The 5,496-nt window shown below is 46.1% G+C and overlaps 1 pseudogene; it reads left to right on the forward strand.

Annotated features, from left to right (window-relative positions):
- The first annotated feature begins 219 nt into the window (after window positions 1–219).
- On the forward strand, window positions 220–338 carry LOC135052475 (5S ribosomal RNA; annotated as a pseudogene).
- The last annotated feature ends 5,158 nt before the right edge of the window (window positions 339–5,496 follow it).

The raw sequence follows: 5,496 nt of genomic DNA on the forward strand, positions 1-5,496 counted from the left end.
AATAATTAGATATTTTGCTTTTCCCCCTTTTTTTTGGTTCTCTATCTGCATTTCACATTGCCTATTCTACTGCATTATCATTTGAATGGCATGCAAATAGAACCACATCTATGGTGCATAAATGTCTTTGATCACTCTAAGGTTAGAGTGAGCTCAACCCCACTTCCTGGCAAAAAATACATATATTCTTTCTCAATCTTGTGTGTGGTTAGCACAGCCACCTACAGTCATACCACATTGGTAATGCCTGATCCCATCCAATCTTGGAAGTAATACGATGTTGGGCCCTGTTAGTGCCTGGATGGGAGACCATCTGGGAATACAGTGTACTGTAGTGTGAAGAGCCCCACCACACTGCTTTTTCTATAGCCAGGTTTTGGGATACTCCACATCAACATACTTTAAAGTGCCATTCTCTCTGAATACTTCACCATCCATTGTGTTCCATCCCACTCCCTGTGCCACCGGCCCTACACCGCTCTGCATCCTTTCTATATATGCTGCATATACTGCACATATTTTTATTTGAACTCTTATCACAGAGGAGTGCCCGGTCTCCCCTGCGCTGGATTCTCGCAACAGGGATCACTGCAATACACCACAGTGAAAGCAGATTTAATTGTCTTCTCTCATTCAGAAAACCCATTTCCCCTACTTCATTGCTCTCAATCAGTCGTTCACTACCTCAGATACACGGCCAGATAGCAGAAACCAATCGGAATTAGTGGTTTTCCAGATACTCTAGATACTATTCTTATTTCACTACTCCTAGCAGGATGGCAGGTCCAGGTGTAAAACCATAAACAAGGCATTACCAAGATTGGGGCCTATTGCGTGACCCACTATAGTGGTTATCTCAACCTGAAGGAAATTTTTCCATATATAACAGGTCATTTACATACATCTTTTGATATTTCGCCTAAGTGTGATCATCACATATATGATTCTTTTTTCTCTTACGTCCTAGAGGATGCTGGGGTCCATTTTAGTACCATGGGGTTTAGACAGTTCCGACTTTTCAACAGTGTGAACTGGCTCCTCCCTCTATGCCCCTCCTCCAGACCTCAGTTTAGAAAATGTGACCAGGAGACTGGATGCACACTAGTGGAGCTCTACAGAGTTCTGCTAGAAAAAGACTTTGTTAGGTTTTTTATTTTACTAGGAAGCTGCTGTCAACAGCTTCCCTGCTTCATGGGACTTAGGGGGGGAAGAAGGAACCAACTTCTCAATTAGTTAATGGTTCTGCTTCCGCTGACAGGACACCATTAGCTCCTGAAGGGTACTGAACACAGCCCAAGCCTGGCCAGCGTTCACTCCCACAGCACTGCCGCCACCCCCTAACAGAGCCAGAAGTCAGAAGGCTGGTGAGTATTTTACCGGAGTCCTGCAGAGAGGGGATCCTCCGGTCATCGTTGGTGGCAAAAAAGGTACAGCGCAGCTGCTGAAGCTGCGCGAGCATGCATCTCAAAACACACACAGGGTGCAGGACGCGGAGGGGGGTGTCCTGAGCTGCATGGAAAATCCTTACTCTCACCGGCAAAATGGTAAATACATGTATAGCCTCTGATTTACAAACTCCAGCCAGTATAAAAATCATTGTAGCTGAGTCAGGAAGGCGGAGCTTTCTCCTCAGACTTGCCAGACACTCACTCTGCCATTTTCTCATGCAGGGTCACAGAGAAAAGCTGACAGACACTCTTCCTCCTCATAACAAAGCTGAAACAAGTACCAGGGTGTTATAGAGAGGGGGGAGAGTGTTTATTACATTAGGTGAGCGTGCCTAATATTGAAATAAAGCGCTGAGGGTTTTGTATAATAAATATACCTATACAATTCTCTTTATATAAGGCGCAGTGTGTGAGCTGGCAAATCTCTGCATTTCTCTGACAGATTTTAGTGTGGGTCTGTCACTGATAGCTCCCCAGTATGATTGTGGTGTGAAAGTGCACGTTTGTGACATGTCAGCCAATGGAGAGAGTTCTTCCCCTGAGGAAGCCATTTTAGATACGCAGGAGTGTAATGTGGTAGCCCTTCCCTCACAGAAGGAGCCAGAGTGGGTGAGAAAATTACAAAGTAATATGTCAAAGCTTTCTAGAAAAATCTCTGAGTCTGAACAACAGACAAAATACTGGAGAAAGTAAGTGGAGGATGTACTTTTTGCTGATCCCTCCACGTCATCCACACGGGACCCCTCAAGTTCCCAGAAAAGGTCTCTGGCCCAGATAATGCAAGGGGACACAGACACAGATTCCGACTCTGACGTCGACACTGGGGATTTGAGAGGGGTAGACCCCAAATTAGCCAAAAGCATACAATGTATGATAGTTGCTATAAAGGAAGTGTTGGAGTTTCCTGAAACAACACTGGTCCCTGAGGAAAAGGATTATTTTAAATTAAATAAAAAGCAGGTTGTGACTTTTCCTCCTTCAAAGGATTTGAATGCGTTCTTTGAAGAATCCTGGGCTAACCCAGAGAAGAAATTTACCCTTCCCAGAAGGATACGTGTAGCATACCCTTTCCCTGAGGAAGACAGGCACAAATGGGAGACACCCCCAAATTATGACAGACACCTCAGTTTCTCGGCTGTCTAAGAAAATAGTTTTGCCTGCCCCTGGTTCAGCCTCTTTAAAAGATCCAGCTGACTGTAAATTAGAAACAACCCTAAAATCCATATATACAGCTAACGCAACGGTGCTCAGGCCCACCATTGCTTGTGCGTGGGTAGGTAACGCTGTGGAAAAATGGTCTGACAACTTGCTTGTTAACATAGACACAGTTGACAGGGATGTAACAGTCCTAACTCTTGGCCATATCAAAGATGCTGCGGGTTACTTAGTTGAAGCTATGAAGGATATTGAGTTGCTGAGTTCAAGATCCTCCGCTATGGCGATTTCAGCCCGCAGGGCGCTGTGGATCCGCCAATGGAAGGCTGATGCGGAATCAAAAAAGAATATTGAGGCACTTCCTTACAATGGATACAATGGAGAAGCCCTCTTTGGAGACAAGCTGGATGCCATGATTTCAACAACTACATCAGGCAAATCAACATTTCTGCCTTCCGCAGCTGCTCCACCTAGGAAAGGATTTCATTCTCATATGATGCAATCCTTTTGGCCCAACAAGTCCAAAAGAGCAAAGGGTACCCCCTTCTTCGCAGGAAGAGGTCGAGGAAGAGGTAAAAAATATACAACACCATCAGGCTCGCAGGAGCAGAAGTCAACAGCTACTTCTGCTAAAACCTCAGCATGACGCTGGGGCTCCCCTGCGGGAGTACGATCGGTTGGGGGCACATCTACTGTCTTTCAGCCAGGTCTGGGTTCACTCAGATCTGGATCCTTGGGTATTGCAGATAGTATCCCAAGGGTACAAATTGGAATTTCAGGACTTCCCCATGCCGATTTTTCAAATCAGCCTTACCAGCTTCTGTTCAGGACAGAGCAAAAGTGCTGAACGCAATACAGAAATTATGTCAAGACAACGTCATTTCCTTAGTTCCTGTGTCACAACAGGGAAAGGGTTTTTATTCAAGCCTGTTTGTAGTGCCGAAACCGGATGCCTCGGTCAGACTGATTTTGAACCTAAAGACTCTGAACCTTTATTTGAAAAGGTTCAAATTCAAGATGGAATCCCTGAGAGCGGTGATCTTCAGCTTGGAGGAAAAGGAATTTCTGGTATCAATGGACATCAAAGATGCTTATTTACATGTTCCCATCTACCCGCCGCATCAGGCATACCTGAGGTTTGCGGTGCAGAACTGCCACTACCAGTTTCAAACATTGCCTTTTGGGCTCTCCACAGTTCCGAGAATATTCACAAAGGTGATGACGGAGATGATGGTTCTTCTTCACAAGAAAGGAGTCAAAGTCATCCCATACTTGGACAATCTCCTCATAAAAGCGAGATCCAGGAAGAAACTAGTGCAGAACATTGCACTTTCCCTGATGGTGCTTCAACAGCATGATTGGATCATAAACCTTCCTAAGTCACAATTGGAACCCACTAGGAGGTTATCATTTCTGGGAATGATATTGGACACGGAAGCACTGAAAGTATTCCTACCGGTGGAAAAGGCTCTGGAGATTCAGAGAGTGGTCAAACAAGTTTTAAAACCAGCACGCGTATCGATTCATCAGTGCATCCGCCTGCTGGGGAAGATGGTAGCGGCCTACGAGGCTCTACAATTTGGTCGATTTCACGCCAGGGTGTTCCAATGGGACCTACTGGACAAGTGGTCCGGATCGCACCTATACATGCACCGGAGGATAATCCTGTCAACAAAAGCCAGAATTTCACTCTTGTGGTGGCTTCAAAGTTTTCACCTCCTGGGGGACGCAGGTTCGGGATTCAGACTTGGATCCTGGTGCCCACAGATGCAAGCCTCCGAGGTTGGGGAGCAGTCATGCAAGGGGAAAGCTTCCAAGGATGATGGCCAAGTCAAGTACTCCTTCACATAAACATTCTGGAATTGAGAGCTGTGTACAACAGCCTTCATCAAGCGGCACACCTTCGTCAAGGTCGTCCCATACAGATCCAGTCACACAATGTAATGGCAGTAGCTTACATAAAACGCCAGGGCAGAACAAAAAGCAGAGCAGCAATGGCAGAGGTGACAAAGTTACTCCTCTGGGCAGAAAGACATGCAAAAGCTCTGTCGGCAATTTTCATTCCGGGAGTGGACAACTGGGAAGCAGACTTCCTCAGCAGACACGATCTCCATCCAGGAGAATGGGGCCTCCACCCAGAGGTAGCAGATCATTGGGGCATTCCTTAAATAGATATGGTGGCATAGTGTCTCAACAAGAGGTTTCAGAAATATTGTTCCAGGTCAAGAGACCCACAAGCAATAGCAGTGAATGCAGTGGTGACCCAGTGGGTGTTTCAGTCAGTGTATCTGTTCCCTCCACTTCCACTAATACCAAAAATTCTCAAGATCATCAGAAGAACAAGGGTTCGAGCAATTCTCATTGCTCCAGACTGGCCAAGGAGGGCTTGGTATCCAGATCTTCAGGAGTTATTACTGGAAGATCCTCAGCCTTTTCCTCTTCGCAAGGACCTGCTTCAGCAGGGGCCATTTGTTTATCAAGACTTACCGCGGCTGCGTATGATGGCATGGCTGTTGAGCACCAGATCCTAGCCCATAAGGGTATTCCCAGTGAAGTCAATCCCACACTTATTCTGGCCAGGAAAGGCGTAACGTCCAAACATTACCATCGTATTTGGAGAAAATATGTATCTGGGTGTGAATCCAAGAAGTCTCCTGCGGTGGAGTTTAAATTAGGATATCTTCTCCTATTTCTACAGGCGGGTGTGGATGCTGGCTTGAGATTAGGGTCTATCAAGGTCCAAATTTCGGCCTTGTCCATTTTCTTTCAGAAACAGTTGGCTTTCCTTCCTGAGGTCCAGACGTTCGTGAAGGGGGTTCTGCGCATCCAACCTCCCTTTGTGCCTCCTGCGGCACCATGGGATCTTAATGTGGTGTTGCAGTTCCTTAAATCG

This window comes from Pseudophryne corroboree, chromosome 2, assembly GCF_028390025.1.
Source record: "Pseudophryne corroboree isolate aPseCor3 chromosome 2, aPseCor3.hap2, whole genome shotgun sequence".
NCBI classification, from domain to species: Eukaryota; Metazoa; Chordata; class Amphibia; order Anura; family Myobatrachidae; genus Pseudophryne; species Pseudophryne corroboree.